We start from the raw sequence: 24819 nt of genomic DNA, 5'->3' as shown, positions 1-24819 counted from the left end.
CGCGATTGTCCTGGTGATGTGCCGGACCGCGCTGGGCAATGGCCATATTTATAGTGGACGCATGGCATGATTGGTTGCGGACGGAGGGAGTTGCAGATATAGACAGGTCAGTAGCAGACGAGGAGCCGTGATTGCCAATATGATTGCAGAATTGGTTCACATGCGGATGGAGCAGCTCGGCTTCAAGGTCACGAGAACACCTTACTATACATTGATACATACATATTCCGTTCTCTTGCCGTCCATTTTTTGCTTCTTCCGTCCGTATGATACATACATTCCCTTCTCTACTTTGTTCCCTCTGTTTGCGTATTCACTATGTTTTTTCTTCTGCTTTATTTACTTGTATACCTAGTGCTGAGATGTACATGCTCTTAAAATAACTAGATCGGGTTGGCAATGGCCGTGGTGAGGTATCTAGCGCGGCAGCAGGCCTTGATCTCTTCTATGAACAATGGTTCAATTTTGCTCTCAAGTGTACTTGGGGGAATCTCTCTGCCTGCCGATGGTGCAGCGCCCTTCGATCCGGGGCGAGAGGGAAGGGTCCTTCTTCTTCGGAGTCGGAGACCGCGAGTGGATCTCCATTTGTTCATCTGGAAGCGATGCAAGCAGTTCTTCCGCTGCTGATGCCTCCCACTGTCCCTGCTCCTCTTGGTGGCGGCATTCTGGAAGACGATGATCTTGGCGTCTGAAGTGAAGCTTTCCTTTTTATCCTTTGTTTGTGTTTGTCGTTGTGTGGCCTTCTAGCTGTGTATGCGTTGTAAGCACTCTGTATCAGCCGGTTTCGTGGCTTTATTAATTTAAAGTTGGGCTTAGTCCTTATGTTCAAAAATAATTAGACCCGAGGGGTATGAAGGCCCTATGGTATTTTAGTTAAGTGATGAGTGAGTCTTCAACCCTGCCCACTAAGAGCATCTCTAACAGGAACCGAAAAATGAGGAACCAAAAAAGTTATATTCAATCGAATTAGGATGATTTAGCAGCTCGTGCAGAATTGAAACCGTAAAACACGAATTGAAAAAACAGAATTAAAATCTAGCGGGAGAATGCATCGATGAACACTTTGATGCTCCGATTGAGCATCAAAATTTACATAATATAAACTGAAAACCTAAATTAGCTACTAGCCCTAACCGCGCGAGCTAATTCCAAGCAAAACGAGGGTTGAGTGCGCGGTGGTGCCGGTGGTGGTGAAGCTTGAGCGTCGAGGCGGAGGACGGCGTCGAGGCGGAGGACGGCGAGGAACTCCTACTGGGAGTCAAGCTCGACGATCTCGAGCTTGATGCGGCGGACACGTTCCTCCCGGCGCGCCGCCTCGTACTCCCGCACTTGGAGGACGGTGTCGGCCTCCTCCCAATGGAAGCGAGCGCGGGCCTCCGCCACCTGCGCGATCACGGCATCCTCCTCGTCGAAGCCGTGGACGTAGTCTCCCGTGGAGATAGTCGGTTCCCGCACGATGACGACGTCCTCCTCCTCGGAGCTGTCGTAGGCGGGCGGGCGTGGGGGGCAGCTCGAACCGCCGGAGGAGGAGCCCTCGCCGCCATTGTTGCCGTACTTGGCGAGCTTGCCTGGGGCGTGAGCCCCCAGTTCGTCCACCGGTGGGTGTTGCGCTTGCGCGCGCCCTTCGATCGGTTGAACTTCCGTCGTCACGGGGGACCGCAGCGGCGAGTCCCTGCTGCCCAAACCTGCTCCGCCCCATGCGCCGCTACCACGCGAAGCCATGTCGTTGCGTAGCTTGGGCGAAGCGGCGCTTCAGCGTACTAGATTCTTCGTCGGAGAGGTGGCTGGTGGTAGCGGTGGAGGGGAGTAGGGTTTGAAAACCGAACTCTCCCCTCCGTGGCCCATTTTAATACGGGGCGGCCATGGAGTTTCTCGGGCCCCCGAACTCTGGTTACGGGCCAAGCCGCGAGTTCGGGCACCGTTATGGACCTATTTCAGCCTGAACCTGTAAACTCGCTAGAATTTTTCGGTTCCGGCTCGCTTTTTGGTTATTGTTAGAGTTGCTCTAACACAGCACCTCAATGCTATTACAAGTCTTGATTATTCCAATCAACTAGTAACTTGAACCATGAGCCCTAGTGTGTCTGTAACAATCCCACACGGACTAAGCGATTTACTAATCCGATGAAGTCATGACTGCGTGTCTGAATGGAGATGACAAAATCACAAAACAAGGCCGGAATTAATGGCTCGGGTATCTGATATGGGCTGCAAAATGACAACCCAACTAGACATAAAAGTTTCTACTATCTCCTATGAGTTTGACTATAGGCCTCAACATCAACTGTATCCTATTAGGGCTCGTTCGGTTTCTTACCATCCCAGAGCTGTTGAGGTCGATTGAAGTGGTTTAGATCCCCTACAAGTCAAAATACACCCTAATCCACGTTAATACGCTCCAATCCACTTTTTTTTTAGATATGGGAGCAGAGCCCCGGCCTCTGCATCAATCGATGCACATAGCCATTTATTAAAAAACGTCAATATCAAGTACTTATTACAAAGAGATAGTCTGGTAACCTGAGACAAACTAAATCATCTAAACAAAACGATAGCCGATGGACGGTATACAAAAAACTATCCATCTAGAATTCTGCTAATGTGTCGTCACCCAGTAGCCTGGAAATAGCAGTCCTGAGTGACCTCCAGGAGCCGGTTGCATCCAGTAACCACGGTATCCCGCTGGTCCACCGGGAGCAAAAATGCCCATAGTTGGAGCCAATGCGCCGCACGAAGAATAACCTGCAAAAAAATTGTGACTTTTTGTTTATTAAAGATGATATCATTCCGGCTAGTCCAAATCGACCAACAAATTGCCGAAACACCAATTCGGATATAAGTTTTATCTTTCTTATTCACTCCATTTAGCCAATTACCAAACATATTAGTTATATTGGAAGGGGGTGGAATATTATATGTAAAGAATATCATTCGCCAAACAATTCTTGCAAAAGGACAATGGAGAAAAAGATGATCAACAGTTTCATTATTATTACAAAAACAACATTTTTGACATCCTTCACATTTCCTCTTTGCCAAATTATCCTTAGTAAGCAATACTCTATTACTTAAGAACCACATAAAAATCTTAATTTTGAGAGGAACCTTGATCTTCCATAAGTATTTCCGTAAAAATCTAGTGTGCCCATTCATAAGATCAAGGTACATAGATTTAACAGAGAATAGACCAGATTCATGTAGGTTCCAAACAAACGTGTCCGGTTCATTAGACAGATGAATAGACATAAGCCTCTGACATAAGTGCAGCCACAAATTATATTTATAATCATTGAAAGTTCTTCTAAACCCAATATTCAGTGGTGTATTTGCCAAAACCGTAGAAACCAACTCATTTTTTCGTTGGACAATATTATATAATGACGGATATTGTAGAGATAGAGGACAATTACCAAGCCAAGTATCCTCCCAAAACCTCACCGATGCCCCATTACCAACTTTGAACCTTCCTCTCTTAAAGAACTCCTGTTTAACCCGCATAAGCCCCTTCCAAAAAGGTGAATCTGTAGGTTTAGCCTCTACCTGAGCCAACGTTTTGTTTTTGATATACTTATTATGAAGCAATTGTTGCCACATCCCTTCCTCGTGTAACAATTTAAAAATCCATTTACTTAAGAGACACAAGTTTTTCAATTCAAGCACCTCGATTCCCAAACCCCCTTGATCCTTAGGCCTGCAAACTATATTCCATCGAGATAATCTGTATTTCTTCTTATCATTCTCCTCTTTCCAAAAAAAACGTGAACGATAAAAATCAAGTCTCTTGCGCACTCCTTTAGGAATTTCTAGGAAAGATAACATAAACATAGGTAGGCTCGTAAGAACAGAATTTACAAGCACCAAGCGATCCCCATAGGACAACAATTTTCCTTTCCAACATCCTAATTTTGAGGCAAAACGGTTCTCCATCGGATTCCACTCAGAATTACGAAGGCGCCGATAATGGATAGGAACCCCTAAGTATCGGAAAGGTAAAGTCCCAGATGTACACCCAAAGATATTTCTATATTGATGCTCAAACTCTGTAGCTTTACCGAAACAAAACAACTCACTCTTATGGAAGTTAATTTTAAGACCCGATAATTGCTCAAAAATACACAGAATGAGCTTCATATTAACGGCCTTAACTAAATCGTGTTCCATGAACAAAATGGTATCATCAGCGTACTGCAACACCGATACCCCTCCGTCAACTAAATGTGGGATGAGGCTCCCAACTTGACCCTCCTCTTTCGCCCAAGCTATCAAAATAGCTAGCATATATATCGGCAACAATATTAAAAAGGATAGGTGATAACGGATCCCCCTGCCTCAATCCTTTTCGAGTTTGGAAGTTATGACTCACATCATCATTCACTTTAATCCCCACACTACCTCTCTCTACAAAGCTTCTAATGCGCTCACACCAAATGTTATCGAACCCCTTCATCCGTAGTACCTGCGGTAGGAATGGCCACTTTACCTTATCATATGCCTTCTCAAAGTCAATTTTGAAAAGGACTCCATCTAGCTTCTTACTATGCAATTCATGAATCGTTTCATGTAACACAACTACTCCTTCTAAAATATGTCTCCCTGGCATGAAAGCAGTCTGGGATGGTCTCACTACCGTGTGTGCAACATCCCTGACACCAGGTTAGTAGCCACTTTAGTAAAAAAATTGAAGCTGACATTTAACAGACATATAGGTCTATATTGTTGAATTTGGACTGCATTTTCTTTCTTAGGAAGCAATGTAATGATCCCAAAGTTTAATTTAAAAAGGGGGAAGCCACCATTTTGGAAGTGTCCAAACATAGCCATCAAATCCCCTTTAATTACATTCCAAAACCTTTGGTAAAACTCCGCTGGAAATCCATCAGGTCCTGGCGATTTGTTATGTTCCATTTGATTGATGGCATTAAAAACTTCATCCTCTGTAATAGTTTTTGAAAGAAGTTCTTTTTCCTGAACAGACAACTGTGGTATATCATTAGTGCGATTCTCCATCATAGTGAAAGAATTCTCGTCAGGTGCTCCAAAGAGCTTTTTATAGTATTCAGTAATAAAAACTTTTAAATTCTCATCGCCAACAATGGTCCCTTCTTCTTGTTCCAGTTGGAAAATTTTCTTCTTCCTATGTTTTCCATTAGCAATTAGATGGAAATATTTTGTATTATTTCCCCAATCCACTTAGGCAGAGGATTAACCGAACATAGCCTTAGGCATGTCTGGGCCTCACGCCCTCACGCTATATACGGTGTTCTAAGGGGAATGAGAGATTTGGTGGCAGAGGTCCAAGTAGATGGCGGAAAAAAGTGAAATACATGCCCGTCCATTTGGCTCTTTGCAAAAGGTTCCAAATTTATGATACACCTTTGAAGCGAGTTGACCAAAGTCTACGGAGAGAGAGAGAGTTATTACCACACTTGAAATCTCAACCACGGAGAGAGGGCATGATCCAACGGGGCAATCCATTTCATGGTATGCATGTTTTTCTCTCTGCACGAATGATATTCCATCTTACATATACGGCGGGTTTGCGTCAAGGCAGATATAAGACGAACATGCACCGTGTCCTCTCCAGTCAGGACACTATTAAACGTTGTATTGTAGTTAATCACGTATATGAGGTGTGTATATATCTCAATCCATGTAAGCTCATGTAATCGTTGTTGATATATATACACACCTCGCGGCCATGTTTGTTGTAATGCAAAACCCATATCGAATTATATGGTATCGGAGCAACTTCTTTCCTAGAATGCATCTAATCGCCATGAGCTTGTCGTCAATATCATTGGCCGTGAGCTTGTCTGGAGGCTCGTCTGGAGGATCAATTGGAGGGATCGTGTCAGTCACAAGTCCTCCCCAAGATCCGAGGTGCTCAGCTCATGGGTTATCTCCGTGGATCAGCCGCAGACCCGTGACAAATTATTACACAAGTGTGCACGTCTTAGAACCGAGTAGCAAGTTCATAGCATTACAAGAGAAGTAGTCATCTAAACTACGATCAAATAGAGTAGTAGCGCAACCATGATGTGGATTACGATGAAGTTCTTCATCCTGTTGTTATTTGTCTCTTCCACTAGGAGGTGGTTCATGTACCTAGCTTCTACCTCCTCTATGATCTTGTATGCTTTGTAATTGTTACCCTTAATCTTGGTCACTTCCTACAAACAGTATTCCCACTCGTCGTAGACTCCTGGAACCTTACCCTTCTACGCTACATACCACTTCTTTATCTCTATACACGAGACAAATAATATGCAACATATATACTTAGATTGGACGCACACAGATTTTAATCCTCGACATTCTAGAAAGAAGACAAAACTAATCAAGTTCAGTAGAAAAGGAGTTCACATGTCCGCGATAATTGAAAGCAACATAATTAAGCATGCGTGATTCATAACCCTAAATAGCATGGATCACAAGTTCAACGACTTTTGAAACTAGAGCTTGGTAAGTTAATTGAGGGATAAAGTTTACGACACAAATTCCGTCCATTGTTCGGAACAATAGTTGGGCAAACATCATCACTTCCTGACTAAGAAGCAGTCTTTGCGGCCAGGAATAGGAGGGTGCCTTCTTTCATCATCAACAACATAAGGTCACCCTGTCCCTTTAAGAGAGCTTCCATCTCTCCATTAACAGCTGGTTTGCCATAGTAGAAGGTCCTCCCTAGTGTAGAGATCATGTTGGATGATTCACGTGATAGAATTCTTTTGTCATATCTGCATCCTCGATGTTCCTGTGTCGGGCGTAGGGTTGAAGAATATTAAGAAACGTTAATCGATCATGATCCCGTGCGAAACCCAAAATGTGATGGATGACGTAGTATACATCCCTCTGATTGTCCGACCGATGCTTGACGCTTGGGAACTCTGTTATGTGGTTGAATATGAGCACACCACACCCGCGTCTTTTTTTCTTGAAGGTGTCTCCCATGAAATTGCAGCCGATGAGCATCTCAACCTCCACTAGGACACGCTAGAAAGGATAGCAGATCTTTTATTTTATGAAACAAATACACGTCCTCTAGATTCTATGGATTTCTATTTGAACAACTTCCATAGGATGGTGCTCTAAATGCAATTTGAAATCAAAGGCTATGCCCAAGATAACGGTTTTCTCCTGGTTGCTTATGGTCAATCCACTAGATACAAGAGATTTAATGGTTCCGAAGCACTGACATCTCGACTTTGGCTCTGATTGTCTTTTATGTCAAATGGCTATTCTAAAATCTAGAGATCATTTGTTATCAAGGAAAAAAATAGCACGCTAAACAAAATAGCGTGGCCTTCCAAAATATGCCATGAAGATTATAACGTGCTAAAAAAGTTAAAAAATAACAAATGCAGTATGTATACTAAGGATTTCAGTAGCTCAAAATTATCCACATCACAACGATCAACAAATCAAATTGACAAAGTCCTGATCACACTGAAAGACAAAGATTCGTTAGTCCAACAAGTTGACAACTAATTAACATGCAAACAATGGTCATCATCTGATTCAGAAGAAGAACCGCATATTGCAGCTCATCACAATGAAAAACTAGAAGCAACTTCTTCTTCTTAGGCAGATTGCATCAGCAGCTTTTACTCGTTGTAATGTTGATTCTTCTTCTTCTTCAACATGTACGCTGTGAGGAGGACTGAGAGTTGTCGATGTGCTTCTATGGTTTCCAACAGGTTGAATGGCTATGGTTAGAATGGAGATTTCGGAAGCTCGTGGGCCAAAAGATCCAAAATAGCTAGTTGGCTGATGAATTTGCTTGTAAAAAATAGCACCACTACAACGCTATAAAAATAGCGCCGCTATAACACTACGAAAAATAGCGCGCATAGCGCCGCTAATAGCGTGATTAGCGTCATAACGAGCCAAATATGCATAGCGTAGCGTTCACTCTCCAAATACGCTATAGCGCCGCTATAACGCCGAAATAGCGCGCTATTTTTTTCGTTGTTTGTTATTCAGTTGCTTTTTTGCTGCTCAATGTTGGCTTAGTTGGAACATTCACTAGGATTTGTCCAGACACTTTCGGAGAGATTTTTGGCAGCACGCTGACCTTTGCTGGTCCATGCTTCATGGAGGTTGTTGCCTGTTCAGCTTGGAACATCTGAAATATTAGAAATGATGTGATATTTAGATGAATCCATGCATATCTTGCCCGCTGGAAAATAGGCTTCCAAGGAGACACGATGTTACATAGATATAAAGTGAAACAACTCAAGTCCAACCTCCTATTGATTGTCTGTTAGCTCTCTCTTTTTAATTTTTCTTTATAATGTTCTTAGTCCACTTCTACCCTCCTTGATATAATTTCTGAGACATTGTTCTAGTTTCTTTCTAAATATATGAAAATTACACCATAGGGGTTTCCTCTAATGCAAAAGTGTTAGAAAAAGTTTGGATCCGCGATGTTTTTGTTGTACCACTCTGTTGGGTTTAATATTTGTGTAAAGGTGTTCTGCGAGTGTTATGCCAAGGACTTGCGGGACTTTCGGTACAAGTTTGAGACTTCCTCTATATGTTGCAATGCTTATCAGAACCCAAAAAACTAACTAAACTAAGGCATAATTTTTTTCCATATGCTTCGTACTGGACTTAGACTCCAAGTGTCCATGTGACTCCTTCCAAAGTTGGCATCCTTCTATGTTGAAGTCGAATTCTTCCTCTTCCTCGTTGGATCCACCTTGCTTCATGGGAGAGATCTTGCGGCAGCAACAGGAGGGGATTTCAGCTGGAGGAGGAGAAGAAAGTGCCCCTAGCGGTGAACCGGGACCATTTGCTCGATTCCTTTTGTTGGGAGGAAGATGAAGAGGAGATGGAGCACCTTGGCTAGTCGGCAAAGGCTATTTTGTCATCTTTAAGCGGCAACGTCACGGGTCCTCCCGACCTGGTGCATGCGGGTACTCCTACCTGATACATCGCAAAGGTATCTATTATTTTTTATGCACCATGCTTGCTTTACACCAATTCCAATATGTTTTATTTACACTTGCACTTTTGTACATTTTCTGGCACTAACCTATATTAACAAGATGCCATAGTGTCAGTTCCCTATTTTCTGCTGATTTTGTATTTCAGGAAAGTTGTACAGGAAATATTCTCGGAATTGGACGAAACAAAATCCGAAGTCAGTATTTTACCGTAACGAAGACAGAGTCCAGAGGGGGGATGAGGAGGCGCCACAGGGCGGCCAGACCAGGCCTAGGCACGGGCCAGGCCCTGGCCGCGCCAAGGGGTGGTGTGGGCCCCCTGACCTCCACCGACCTCACCTTCCGCCTATTTATTCACGATCTCGGGAAAACCCTGAAGACCCGAGCCTCTATCCACGAAAAGTTCCGTCGCGGCCGCCATTGCAGACCCTAGCTCGGGAGGGTTCTGAAACTCTTCCCGGCACCCTTCCGGAGAGGGAGATCATCACCGGAGGCCTCTACATCGCCATACCCGCCTTCGAAGTGATGCGTGAGTAGTTAATCCCTGGACTATGGGTCCATAGCAGTAGCTAGATGGTTGTCTTCTCCAATTTGTGCCTCATATTTAGATCTTGTGAGCTGCCTATCATGATCAAGATCATCATTATGTAATGCTACATGTTGTGTTTGCTAGGATCCGATGAATATGGAATACTATGTTGAGGTCGATTATATATTTGTCATATGTTATTTGTGATCTTGCATGCTCTCCGTTGCTAGTAGATGCTCTGGCCAAGTATGTACTTGTGACTTCAAGAGGGAGTATTTATGCTCGATAGTGGGTTCATGTCTCTAGTTTTTTGGAAGAGTGACAATAACTTCTAAGATTGTAGATGTGATATTGCTACTAGGGAGAAAACAACAATGTTTTATCGAAGGGTTATTCTATTGTTTACTTTAAACACATTGTCTAATGCAAAATCTGTTGCTTGCAACTTAATACTGAAAGGGGTGTGGATGCTAACCGAAAGGTGGATTATTTATCATAGACGCAGTTGGATTACGGTCTATGTATTATGTTGTAATGCCCAAACAAATTTCATAGTAATCATCTTGTCATGTATGGTCTTTATTATGTCAATAGCCCACCTGTAATTTGTTCAACCAGCATGTTATTTATCTTTATGGAGAGACACCTCTAGTGAACTGTGGACCACAGTCCTTTCTTTTACACTGATATAATCATCTTATTCTGTTTACTTACTTCAAGTACTGTTCTCTTTTCATTCCACTGCAAACAAACATCTCTTTGCACACTATACGGTTAATCCTTTGTTTTCAGCAAAACCTGTGAGATTGACAACCTCATCGTAACGTTGGGGCAAATCATTTTAGTTGTGTTGTGTGCAGGTTTCACGTTGTTGCTGACGTCGGTAGTGCGCCCTACCAATAGTCAGCTAGCAACACCTTCAAAAGTCACGCCTTTATCCTACAGATCGATTAAACCTTGGTTTCTTACTGAGGAAAAATTTGTTGTTCTGCTCATCATACCTTCCTTTTGGGTTCCCCAACAGTGTGCAATCTGTGCTCATCACTACCCAACGGTCAAACTAGGGGTTGGTGAATGGTGGGCCTGGTGGAGGGAATGATGGTCGAGGGTGGCGGAGACGGCGCGGCAGCAGATAGGATCTGCCGTCAAGGTGGGAGCAGCACTAGGATGGGTTGGACATCATGGAGACGAACGGGGGGACATGGTTGACCACCGCGTTGGCATTTTTATCTGACATATGGGGATATTTTTCTTCCTTTATAATTCTTATGTGGGGTATTGAGGAGGACCTATCTATACTCCTATATAGTGTACGAGTTTTGAAATTTTGAATCGTGAGCACGAGAAGTAATTTCAGCCGTTGATGAGTGCCTATCCTACGTTCCAGATGGAAGGGTTCGCGTCTACAGTACTTAGCGAGTATTCTGGAGAAATCGAGTATAGACAACAGCGACCGAATTGGGCCATGGGCCGCTCAAGGTTTCTGCCAAAACGAAACAGCGACCGAATTGGGCCATGGGTCGCTCAAGGTTTCTTTTAGTTATAGCATACAAGCTCCAGCCCTTCAGCACACAGTGGCCTGCCCGTTACCTTGTCTCCTTCGCTGGACTTTTCCAGTATCCTCTCGACAAGAATGAACACAAGGAGCGGCCATGGGGATGGGGGTGCCGCACTAGGTCTGGCGATTCAGAGAATTGGGAGGATATGTGGAGCGCACAGGAGGCAGCAGCGCCGGGCCACAGCCCGCAGCCAGAGCATCGCCAGTTCGCCACAACTGCAGTGTGTATGTAGGGCCACAACGCACAAGGCACGGCGCGCCGGCCAGAGTTTCAACGCCTCTTCTATTTCCCAACGAATGATGTTTCTTTGTTCCCGCAATTTTTTTGGTAGCAATACGATTGGATGAACGATTGTTTACTAAATTTGTTCTTTAATTTTGCAAATTGTTTACTTCAGCACTAGCAAATAATACTTCACCCTTGTTGTGATTGGAACAGCAGAACCACGATGAGATCAATAGACAAATGAACTGGTTAATTTTTAAGGTTTTAGGACAATTTTTTGTTTCTTCTTGACTGGCTCGCCAATGGACTTTTGTCAAGCTCTGCCATCGTTGTAGCGCTTCGCGCGTGCCCCGATTCTTCGTTTGTAAATGCTAACTCCTGACCACATGTTGGATATGCACGTAGAGAAGAGACATGCCCACAAAGCTTCACCTATAAAGAAGGACGACGCCTGGTCGCAGATGTCCATCTTTTAACTGAATCTTGGCTTGGCCAAATGTGAGGAAAGTATAGAGGACTGAGACGATTAAACGTGAGCACCATGAGGGAGAAGTTCTTAGCAGTTACAAGAAGCAGCTAGAAGCTTGAGTAAGACCAGTGGGTGTGGTAAGGTGATGTTGTTCATCAGTCGCCAATGCTTCACTTTATTTTGTGTGGCCAAACATCATAATAAGTTCACACAAAATAGGGTAGATTTTGCAGAAACTCAATTCGGCTCCCGGGTGCGTATGATCCCTCTACCATAAAAACATATTTCCAAGTGTTAAAAAATATTTGACAAAAAATTTTACATGTACATCTCCATAACATATGCGTATTCGTCAAGTTTCACGAAAAAATGATATTTTTTGTAGTCTAAGCGAAAAAGAGAAAATTTATCTTGTGACAAGTCTTTATTTCAGCACCGAATTTTGTCTTTTTTACACACGCCACATGACATGTCGATTTTTCATGAAACGACTTTGTGAGCGCGTAGCACATGAAGATGTACGTGCGAAATTTTTGTTTCAATTTTTTTGACATTTTAAAATATGTCTAACATGTATTTCAAGATAAAGGGAGCATACGCTCCCATGTGCCAAAACATCACTCCCGTAGATTTTGACAGTACATTCGTTCGTCTCCTTGTGATCAGAGTTTAACCATTTCCCTCCCTGTGTATTGTAATGTTTATAATCTGATGTAAGTGTATATATGTTTTCTGTGGTTTGGATCCTACAAAACGTGTTGTTCTTTGAAGAAGAAACGTGACTAGAGAGAATTCCTTCTGGTAAACATAATTTACATTGCGTGGAAATGACCTATTGTTTAATTACATACGAAACAAAATCTTCAAAATAAGATGGTTTATTTAATTTATTTCCTAAGGGACTGTGTATTTTTTCGAGATGCATGTGCAGAACTGACGTGCTGTGCACGTACCGACGTACTAGTGTGTGATAGAAACTAAGATTTTATGATTTTTTTTGCAAAAAAATCCGATAGTTAGGTTTTCACCTGCCACGTAGACCTGACAAGTAGGCCTTAGTTGCAAAAAATTATTTAACACGTCTAATTAGTGAAATCAGTGCTATGCTCGTCCCCTTGTTTGCGCTCAGGTTCGTAGGTCACTTGCGGCAGGAGAGGAGATCATTCTCCTGCGCACACTCCATAGAATGTGGTCTGACATGACCTCAAAGAAGACGTGATTAGCCGGCACGACATGCACCTGCACCCGGAGATGCTCGTCAGCGACAGCGAGGTATGCAGGTTGCACGAGCCACCACCAAAGATTTAAATAGCCGGCTATAACTTTTCGGGAGACCTTCCGGTGCGGCTATGCTATTTATAGGCTAAATAAATGAGAATAAACCGCTAATAGGTGGCTATAGCCAATTTAGCCCCTTATTCGCCTCAAATTTAGCCGCTAAACCTCATGTTTTTAATTTCTCTTCTTTTATCTTTTTTATTTCTTGTTTTATGAAATTTGTGTTCAATATGATTAGATAAAACTTGTGAGTTGAATAATATTTGTTTCCTTTGAATAGTTCAATAAGTTGTATCACGAATGATGTTTGAATCATAGTTTTTCTTTTTTTAGTAAGATATGACTGAAATATTCTAAAAAACTAAAAATCGCTAAATAAAATAACCCGCTATATCCCAGCTACAGCCTTTCACAGACTCAAAAAATATCCCAACAAAATAAGAAAGCCCGTTATTTTAAACTATAGCCCTCACTCTGGGTTGCCCGGGTGGGGGAGGAACACCGCCGAGGTGGTGGAACAAGGAGCCCTTTGCTTGGCCGGGAACATCCGGTCTAGCTAGCTCGTCCCTCCCGGTAGATTTTGTGATCTTTTTTGCAAAAAAACTGATAGTTAGGTTTGCACGGAGGTTGGGGTTCTCCTCTCCTCTCCTCTCCTCTCCAGTCACCTAGTTGATGTACCAGAAGCCGCAGTCCTTGTAGTGGAGTGTCGGCCAGAGTCTCATTCGCGCGCTCTGCCTGGAACATGGTGGACGCACACATCGCACTGACCCTGCAGTGTCCGATCAAATGCACACAAAGAACACAGAGAAAGCAGACACGTCAGTTTCTTCGAGGCAACGAATGCTCAGGCACACAGGTCCACACTATCGATACCACTGTGCATGCATCCACTTGCACTGCTCAACTTTCTACGGTGTCATCGGTGTTAGACGGACCAAATGGTGGCTGAAAAAGCCCATCACTCACCAACACATGGCCACTATACACTGTTATTAACTCCGTTCTAAAATATATGCCTTTTTAAAAAAAGACTTATATATTTCAGAACGAGGGTATACATGAAGGAAGTTGGTGGGAAGCAGCGCGCCACGAGGTCCCCGGGAACGGCTCACGGTAGAGGGCCTCCACATCGAAGGGATCGTGTACAAGGACGACTCGAGCGGTGAGGTGAGGAGCACGGTGCACAACATCTGGTTGTCGAGGGCGCCCTGGATGAGCAGCCACACCACGTACCGTCAGTCGTTGCCGTTGCCGTTGTGTCCGGACTCGAGCTGCGCCATATATCGTCTCTCACTGACGTTGAGGGGAGAACGGGAACAGTGACAGCTTTTATCACCTAAGAGCATCTCCAGTCGCGTCCCCCAAACCGTCCCCCAAAGGGATTTGGGGCGCGCCGGACAAAAAAAGCGTTCCAGCCGCGTCCCCCAAAGGCCTTTTTTGTCCGGCGCGCCCCCATTCGGTGTCCGGCGCCCCGAGCCCGTCCCCGTCCCACGGGGACGCACCGGGGACGCCGGACACAGCGAAAGCGAGGCGGGGAGTGGCGGGGCCGACCCGTCGGCGGCACAATTAATTTAAACCTAGCCGTCGCCTACCTCGCGACGAAAGTTATTGGCGCGCAGCCGACGGTGCAGCTTCCCGCGAGAGGGCGCAGCGACGCGTCCCGTCGCGCCTAGCTCGCGTGCCGGCGTTAATGAGCGCCTCCCTCCGGCCTATAAAAGGGGCGCCTCTCATCGTCCCTCTCACACACAAACCCTAGCGCCTCTCTCCCAAACCCTAGCCGCCACCATCTCTCAACAAGACTCGACGCTATGTCTGGTAGAGGCGGACCTCGCGGCCGCGGCCGTGGTCGTGGTCGTGGTCGTGGCCGCGGCATAGCTGAACGCTCGCCGTCGCCTTCCACGCCGCCGCCTTCATCATCGTCGGAGATGGACGTGGAGCCGGACGTCCCGTTCGAGTTCGTCCACGTCCTCAAGGGCGACCCGCGCGGCATCCGAGGCTGCCGGACTCCTTCGCCGAGTACGTCGGCGGCGTACGCCCGCGCACGATGCATCTGCGGGAGCATTCGTGCGGCTACCGCCGGTGAATCGTCAAGGCGATCTACGACGCGCGCGGCAAGATGTACTTCAACATCGGCCGGGAGAAGTTCGCGCGCCACCACAGCCTCCAAGCCGGCTTCATCCTCGTGTTCTCCTACTTCGGCAACGGGGACATGAGCGTCAAGGTCTTCGACGAGAGGCGCTGCCTCCGGGACTACCACGTCGACAGGGACGACGACAGCGACCGACGAGGAGGACGACCGAATGAGTGTTGTTTCTTCGCAGCGAATACGTGCACGGAGGTTTCTGCTCGTTCGCCTCATCGGTAGAACCAACAAGGGCACCATCCTCCCGCTGGATTTTCCAGTTTAGGTGATCGGGTGTGCCCTCGAGTGTTCTTTCTTAGCAGCGAACACACGAAACCTTCGATGCACGGCCTAGTTAGGTTTAGTTTCTTTGCAATATTTTATATTTGTGTCCACCATGGTTCAAACTATGTATTAGTTTGTGGAAAACCATGTTCCAAACTGTGTTTTCGTGTAAACCACGTTCCAAATTATGTATTAGTTTGTGGAAATTGAAATAAAAATGCCAGAAAAATTATTTTAAATGTTTTGGGGCGGCGTTTGGGGGACGCGGCTGGGGAGCGACGTCCCCCAAACGCGGCACGAACGAAACACGTCCCCCAAACGCTCGATCCGACGCGGTTTGGGGGACGGTTTGGGGGACGCGACTGGAGATGCTCTAATGGCATCTTTAACGGAGCGACGTTAAATCACACGTTTAAATAGATGCGATTATGGGAACCATTCGTTTGCGTCGGACTGAAGGATTAAAATGGATCGTGCGTCAGTTTACATCTAGGGATGCCTCCAGCGGCCTAGTGCCTAACGCATAATCTTTTTTCATTGAAAATCCATAATTTCCATAATTGTCAAAATACATAAAAAAGCTTAAAAAATAAAAAAGTGCTAGCAAGGCGATATTGGTCGCGAGGCGAAAAGGAGGAAAATATTTGTGCTTTTTTTGGCTCTAGTTGCCGACAGGGCTGTCCCACGACGTTTTCTCACCACGCCGGCGCCCCCGCTAGCCCCCATATAGATTGGGTTCGGTCTGGGCCCCGGATGAAGAGTTAGGCCGCGCCGACGGAAAACAAATTTGAGGGTTGTGGCTGGCGTCTATTTTGACACCGGCGACCCCCAAATCGACTATTGAGAACCTTTGGAAAGGACGAGTGAAGATGGTCTAAGAAGATCGATTAAGTTGGTTTTCGTGCCAAGCCAGCCTGATTTCAGACGGGAGAGATGTTTAGATAATTTTTCTGTAAAATTTACACCCAGTTGGAACTATGTTGTCACAGCTACCTACGCTGCACCCGAATCACGGGTGCGGAGGCAACTTCTATCTCCTCCTCTCCCGCCCCCCTCCAGGGCAGTGGCGGAGGATCACCATCTCCCACTCCGCGCAGCCACCCCCGGACCGCTACCCCTCCGCGATCGCTGCTGCCGACGTCGGCCCCGGCCCTGGCTCCGGCCCCGGCCCCGGCGGCGGTGGCGGCGCCCCTTCTGTCTAACGACGAGGGGAGGAGAGGGCTTCCGCGATGACGTTCCATGGGAGGTGATGAAGCGCTGGTGGAGGAAGTCGGGTGGCACGACTACTTGGCTGGGGCCTGAAGCTCTCCGTCGGTAGCCATGGAGGATTCAGTGGAGCGGTGGCGGCCTTCGCCCCCGGTGACGGTTCGGCAGTGGTACGCATGATCCGCGCTACCATCCTCTTCCCTGGTGATCCGGCAGGAGGGACTGGCGGCGTTGGGGCCGCTGGTCTTGCTTTGTTTTTTGTGGCGGTCCTCGGGTTTCTCACAAGCGAAGATGAAGATCTTCCGTAGGTTAGTTTGCTTTGATCTGGCTGGAGAGATGAGTTACGGAAAGCTCCACCGGTGAATGGAACAGTGCCTCTTTTGCCTGGAGTTTGCTGAATCGGGTGGTATTCGGTCGCATGCACCCAAGTTTTTATTCCGACAATTTGGTTCCGGAGGGAGCGGCGTGAAGCTCTATTATGTGTTGACATCAGGTGACTTTCTGGTCCATAGTGAAGTCAGAAGAAGGGATATCATGAAGGCCAGATTGGTGGACTAGCTAAGGGAGGTTCGAGTCTCCGTGTTGCTGAGGGATTTGCTTGGCGCTCCGGGCTACGGAGCGGTGGTATGCAAGTGGGGGAGGCAGCACAGGTGAAGTTCAGAGTCTTACCTCTCAGGGTGAAAATCCAAGATCTAGCATTAACTGGTTGTGCCTAGAAATGACCTTGTTGGAGGCATTGTTTTGAGAGTGGGGACTATCTTCATGGTGAAAACCTAAGACCTTTGGCGGGGCGACGAGGGCGTTGGTGCACTGTTCTCGTCTTGAAGACATCGTTTTTGGAGAGTCTGTATTTCAGGTGTTGTCACGGTGATGATTATATTGCTGTTGCTAGGTCTGAAATGCTGTAGCGGGACTTTTATTTCTTAGTTTTCTTTACTTTTTTTAATGTGTGCATCCGCACTGTCACTAGGGTGAGACGTTGTTTCAAAGGCTGGGTGTAATTGATATCTTTTAATATTAATATATTCCTTTTAAATCTAGTTTGCACCCTATGTGCTACGGTGGTGGTTGCGTCTTCGATAACCCTTAATTAAGCTTTCTAAAATATAATGACTTTACACGTTAGCTTTACACGGACAAGTTTTATGACGCCGCGTACTACCTCCATTCCTAGATATGAACATTTTAAACAATTAAGTTATCTTTCATATAGAGTAGAGTATTGTACGGAGTTAATACATTTATTTACACGTTATAACGCGTGGCGAAAGCCGGACCTCAGCTGGCCATCAGTTTTCCTCAGTGGCGATCGCAGTCGATGTCGCATTGCCCTTTCGCTTTAGCCTTTTTGTGCAGCCTGGTTGTACCGTTGCCCCACATTTCATATATTCCATTTTCGCCCCAAACCCCCGCGGCGGCGGAGCAATTGCAGTTGCAGCTTGCAGCATCCCCCATCTACTTCTACTCGTCCAAGCCCCGCCGGCCGACGACCAATCGTGGCAGCCGTCGCCGCGCCGCCCACCTCCACCCCGGCGCACCCTCCTTCCCGGCGACCAAAACCAGGAGGAGGGGCGGAGCCTTAGCTGCCGCCCGTGCGATCCCTCCTTCCCGCCCGGCCGAGCCGCCGGCGTCTCCGAACACGATCCCCGAGCTCCTCCGCCAGCTTCTGCTCGTCGACGCTGTCGACTGCTCCAGCTGGTTCCCTTGGGTAGGTAAGGACCTCCATATTCCCATATTGATTTCTTTCTTGTTTCCCTGTCTTCATCTCTGTACACACTTAGAATCAGCTGCCGTGTCTACTCAATTGTACAAAATGGATATGCGATTTATTTGGTGGCTTCAGCCAATTTATGTGGAGTACTAATTTTTATTTAATTGATCTATTTTGTATACTGACTCTTGTATGATAGTGAAGATGAGTGTTATAGAAATGGTTGTAAATCGTTAACACACAAGTGTTTTGACGAGTGGGACTGTAGGAGACGTGTGAAACCTAGCTATGGTTTGCCTGTGTTATATTCTACTAGTGTACGTCTTGTGCTCAGGCACATGTCAACTTACAGCAAATCCATACCACCAGAGCAGAGAAATACAACATATACCACTGATGGACAGGGGCATATGTAATCAGCATCTCAGGTTGCCCCGAAATTAATATCTCAGCCTCCTCTGACCTGGCTGGCCTTTGTGTTTGTTGCAAAGATCAGACGTTTGTTCTGACAATAAAATTCAAGGCGAAAAGGAGATTGGAAAACTGGAGGCAACATGAACAAGTATAACTTTGGAGGTTTTCAATAGAAAATAATGAGGGACAGTCGTTTGTCAACTCGATGTGATAGCTCATAACTGATGTTTGCGCGTGTTAATTTGGTGGTCTGAGTAGGTAGGAAGCAAAGCAAGCTGCATCTCAAATTTCTCCCTGTCCATTAGTAGGATTCCGTATAACATGCATGTAAATAAAACTAGAAGATCCTAGCTATTCCTCTATTCCGTTAGACTCTCGTGTCTACCATTTTGTTATCCACCCCTCTACTTTTATTATTGCCAATCACTACCATATTATTTGTGGCTCATCTTTTTCCATACCGAGATTTCCCTAAATAACTCCCGGTATTCTTCATTAATTGTGTGAAAACAGACTGACAATCTGGTTGAGGCTCTGGCTTTGGGCCAATTATTCTTTATATTCTTGGCTGCTTCCAACACGCTCCAATGACTCCTCTTACAGCACCCTTTGATGAGCTAGGGTTCGTGGCTGGCTGGTGGATAGATGCTACTTGGAATACATATCTTGCATTCGTGCTTTAATGAGTTGTTCCATGCCTCTATTTTAGTCAACATGGAACCCTAGAAAATGGGCCACCAAATTGCCAACACTCTCTGCCCACTTCTGTTTAAAACTGCATGTACCAGGTTGAATGCTAGTTGCAATTTACTTTACTCTTAAACGTCCTCAAAATAGCCAAGGGATTATTTGTTTTCTGAATGAGCCTAACCTTAGAAGAACAATACTGTATCTGTAATGCCAATTAGCTATATTTCTGACGATGCGTCTCAATTCCATCACCAGTTACCAGCTGGCTTAGCCCATTTGGTTGATAGGAAATTGCCCACCACATGTTATTTCGCTTATCTGTGCTTCAGAGACATTTGATTCATTAAAAATTGCAGAATCCAACAGATGCATTAATATATCAAAACCAAATCTAGTGCTAAGCTGTCATGAAAGATCAAGTCCTATTCTTTACCAAGCATCTACAGCTTAATATCTGATTTTAGAGAAATTCAGCATACACATCCATGACTGATTTGCATATGTATTGTATGCAGATACCGACATGCTACTCCATCCGATCCAAATTAATAGACGCTGATTTAGGCAAAATGTTGCCTAAATCTGTCTAGGCAACTAATTTGGATCAGAGGTAGTAGTAAACTATCAGATGTGCTGACTGGTTGTGCAAACTTATGAGATGCCTGTGTGAATTTCCAACTCACCCATGTGCCCCATCTTTGCAATTTATTTACTTGAGTAAATAGTTGGTGGGTCTATTTCAGGAGGGTTTTACTTTTCTGTTTCTGGCCTTTCATAGCCAAGGTGTAACCCTTTTTCCATTTTCTTCTAGCTAGTTGCACAGCAGCAGATCAACTGATAGGATATATGAAAACATTATCTAACATGTCTTATTCATGAAGAACTAGCTAAAATCGTATTTATATAGTGATGAAGTGTAAAGCATCATTGGTTAGAAAGATTATGATAGTTTAGTTTGCATCATATGCTAAATGAAATCCGGGACTGGATCTGAACGATATAAGGCACTTTATATATATTATATGTCCCATACATGCCTGAATCTTTCATTAGCTACCCATTTACTTATTTTCCAACTGTGATCACTTATGATCGCTTACTTAAGCCATCCTGTTACACATTTGTTTTTTCAATATATTCATGGACACAACACAGTACATACATTTGCTAAAATTGTTTCTTTGACATGTTACTGCAGATATTTTGAGGAGCAGAGTAATGGAAGCAGGAGTAAAGGAGGCTGGAAGGCTAGTGGACCTGTGGAACGAATGGGGGATACAGATCCTGGTTCTTGTAAGCTTTACGTTGCAAGTATTCCTCCTCATTTTCGGGGGGATCCGCCGGCGTAGCTCTTCCAATGCACTGAAATTCTTCCTCTGGTCTGCGTATCTGTTGGCTGATTCGACAGCAATATACACACTGGGCCACCTATCCGTCGACGATAGGTCGGACGAGCACCAGCTGGTGGCGTTCTGGGCACCATTCCTCTTGCTGCACCTTGGTGGCCCAGACAACATCACAGCATATGCACTTGAAGACAATACGCTCTGGCTTCGCCACCTGCAAACACTCGCTGTGCAGGTCCTAGGAGCTGCATATGTGATATACAGGTACGTTGCCGACAGCGTGACCCTGCTTCTGCTGGCGTCCATCTCCATGTTTGTCGCTGGTTTTCTCAAGTATGGAGAGAGGATATGGGCGCTCAACTGTGGCAACATCAGCAGCATCACCGTCTCGAAATTCAAGCCTAACCCTTATCAGTTATTGAGCATGGGTACCAGTGAAGAGGAAATTCTGCTTGGAGCCCACTTCCCAGTTTGATATCTGCAAAGGTGTCTTTGCTGATATCATAATGTTACCGAATCCATCGGTTCTTTCACAATCTAAACCACGGTCTGTTATATCTTACATGGGGGAGGATCTATACAAGTTGGTCGAGATGGAGCTGTCTCTGATGTATGACTTCCTGTACACCAAGGCAGCAGTAATCCACACATGGTATGGCTTCTGCATCCATTTCATTTCGCTGCTTGGCACAGCCATCACGTTCCTGTTTTTTCAAATCATGATCCGTCGAGAAAATGGGTACAGCAGAGTAGATTTGATTATCAGTTATATTTTGCTGGTTGGGGCTTTGGTCCTGGAGATCATATCAGTGTGCAGAGCTGTACTATCCACCTGGACATCTTCTTTATTGCACCGCAGGGGTAGGGGATGGGAGTGGCCTCTCCATATTATCACTTCCTTTAGTCGGCGTGTCCACCCGGCAAGTAGGAGACTGTGGTCTGGCTCCATTGGACAGTATAACTTGTTCCACCTGTGCACCCGCAACAGGAATGAGATACGAACCAGACTGGCAATAAAGTTGGGGCTCCAGGACTGGTGGAACAAGAAGCACTTCTCAGGAACTTTCTCACACACCAACTCTTTGTCAATACAAGATCTCAAGAAATTGGTATTGAAAGCGTTGCAAGACAAAGATCGAGCACTTCAAGACAAAGATACTGATTTGGACTCAAGGGGTAGTTTTGTACTGAAAAGTATGGAATCATATGAGGACTTCGCTCGCTGGAGCGTCAACATTGACTTTGATGAGAGCATCCTTGTTTGGCACACCGCAACCGAGTTGTGCATCAGGAAATCCAAGGCCAAACATGCAAAATATCTTACTGAGGCTACCGAGGTGCTATCCAATTACATGATGTTCCTGCTGGTGGTAAAACCTGACATGCTACCTGGAGCTGCACGCAACAACGTACACCTTGCCTCCTGTGAACAAATAGAAGGACAGTGCCATGTGTGCTTTGGTGATAAGGACAACCCAGTGGCGGCATCTCCCATAAGCTGGCAACCATACTATATTCTTAAGGAATTGTTCCACCATGATGGCCCCAATCCCTCCAGGATTCCACAGAGGGAGAAACTTGCGGAGATGGTGTGGAGTTTCTCCGAATTTGCACTGGTATGGGCTGAGTGGGGCCAAAGTTCATTTATATTGAAAATTATATCATTAATTATTCTTCAAACAATGGCTCAAGCTCTGCATCATTTGATTGTTTGCAATTTCAATTTGTAGTTATATATACCTTCCATGACAATTCAACTGAAACACATTTCGCTGGTCAACATGTTTGAGAATACAAAGATCTTAACCAAGTTTAAATTTTCTTACTTGCTGACTTCACTAACAGAAACAACGTGTGCTTATATATACAAAACTGATCGTAAAAGGCAGTTCTAATTTTGCTAACTTTGTTTGACTATGGTCTAATGAAATTGAAAAGGCTGACTCGTTTTGAATTTCCTTAGACCTTATTAACAAAAGTCAGGAAACAAAGTTAAACTCAACATGTACTATGATAGCACACACATTCTTTTGGGGAGGGGGGATTGCTTTTTTATCCTTACAGAATATTGAAATAGATAGTGCATGTCTACCCTGAGATTATGTTAGGGCGTACATACTACGATATACAGAAATTTGAAATAGATAGTGCATGTCTACTCTGAAAATCATGTTAAGGCGTACATACTAAGATATATTAAATGTGCACTATTTTCATCTAATCAGCTCCTCTGTGTCAGGGATCTGTAAGGGCACCAAAGCCACATGGGGAATCCATCCGTGACAGTGCCAATATGTATGCAGTCTTGCTCGCCAACGAGCTTCTCAGCATAGAGTTGCGTTGGCATGAGCAGCGTGACCTTTTTGAACTGATCTTAGGGGTGTGGGTGGAGATGCTGTTGTATGCCGCGAAGCATTGCAGCCAAGTGTCCCATGCCAGGCAGCTCAGCAATGGTGGGGAGTTCATTACCATCGTGTCATTGCTGGCACATCACTTCAAGTACTACTCTGGAGTCTCCAGGGGCACCAACAACCTTAGTAAAAATAACTCTATATGTGAAAATAATAAGCCCATATGTGAAAGTGATGAAAAGTTGGTTTAGATGAATTTTTCATTGTTTTCACCACAAAGGTCCATGTTACATCTGAAATGACCCTCCATATATAGTTTAGGAAAAACTGAGGAGTTCGCTACTTGAATAAAACACAATATAGGAATAATCTGTAAACAAGCATATAAAGTATTGATGGGATTCGTAACGACGCATCGATGAGGCTTCAAGATTGATCTTGTGTTTGCATTCAAGCATCATTACAAGGTGAGTCTGGCGTTCCTGATAAATGTGACATACTGACATGTTACTTGAATGGCTGTGTATGCTTGTCATGTGGTGTGGCTGGCCACAAGGACCCAAAAGCGAGCTGCCAATTTGAAATCAACAATTCTTAAAAGTGAACATAGCTTTTCCGTAAATATATATGGTATCCAGCAGATATTATGACTTCACTGTTTTATGTTCATGCTACCATGCTGTTCCTTGGCGTGCATCTTTCTTTGTGGACGGGAGTTAGAGTGCCTGATGAGGTTGGGTCTGATAAATTCTTCAGCCATATCATTATTGAAATATTATCTGCCAGGTAAGCTGTGCAATCAGAATCAGGATCCTCACTTGTGGTGCAGCGAGGATGTGCCTCAGTAAACAACATAGCAGGTGTATGCAGTCCGAGCCTAGAAAGTTGTACTGCATGTAGTCTCTCGGGTATTCAAAACAATGGTTGTCTCTTTCAATTCCAGAAATTCTAACTTAGCATTGTAGATACTGATATATATTTTTATATAGTTGGCCAAAATTGATAAAGTTTATATAAATAGAAACAAAACATGTTGCACAATAAACTTTGCAACTTTTAAGGCACTACTATCTGAACTGGGTTTGAGGTAACGGACCCATCCAACATGGCGTGTACGGGAAAGAAACTTGTATCCCGGTCCCCATGGGAATGAAACCCAAGTCCCGAACTTTGGAACTGCTGAGATGGTAGGCCATAATGCTCCCATATGCTCCGAACAGGGCAATCTGTTTATAAGGATGGAGTCCAAGGAAATCAAATGTTGCGCTAGGACCGGGCATCCCAACCCAAGCTTCAACGCTGACCAAATTTTCATTGCTTGTGTCCCATTCAGAAGTATCATCGACCAGTTCTTCGTTGTTCGTTTTTTTTTTTTTTTTTTTTTGCGAAACATAACTTGCATTACTCAAATCAGGGGTTACAATCTTGGTAGCAAATATTTGCTAAACCATCTGGGCCAGAGCATTGCCAAACAGCCGTACTAGCATGAGTTCTAGCGTAATTGGCCATAAAATGACTACTGCTATTCTGACTACGATTAACATGAGTAATACAAGTCTGACGGACTCTCAGCAGAGACTTAATCTCTTCTACCATTGGTGCATGGACAGATCGATCCACACCTTCAGATTTCAGCATCTTCACCGACTCAAGACAATCAGTTTCCACTAGGATTGGCAAGTTACACCA

The 24819-nt window shown here is 44.9% G+C and overlaps 1 pseudogene; it reads left to right on the top strand.

Annotated features, from left to right (window-relative positions):
• Positions 1-18252: 18252 nt before the first annotated feature.
• LOC124701143 lies at positions 18253-23564 on the top strand (annotated as a pseudogene).
• Positions 23565-24819: the final 1255 nt, after the last annotated feature.

Source organism: Lolium rigidum, chromosome 3 (genome assembly GCF_022539505.1).
Source record: "Lolium rigidum isolate FL_2022 chromosome 3, APGP_CSIRO_Lrig_0.1, whole genome shotgun sequence".
Lineage (NCBI taxonomy): Eukaryota > Viridiplantae > Streptophyta > Magnoliopsida > Poales > Poaceae > Lolium > Lolium rigidum.
This window is presented reverse-complemented; position numbering and strand designations above follow the sequence as displayed.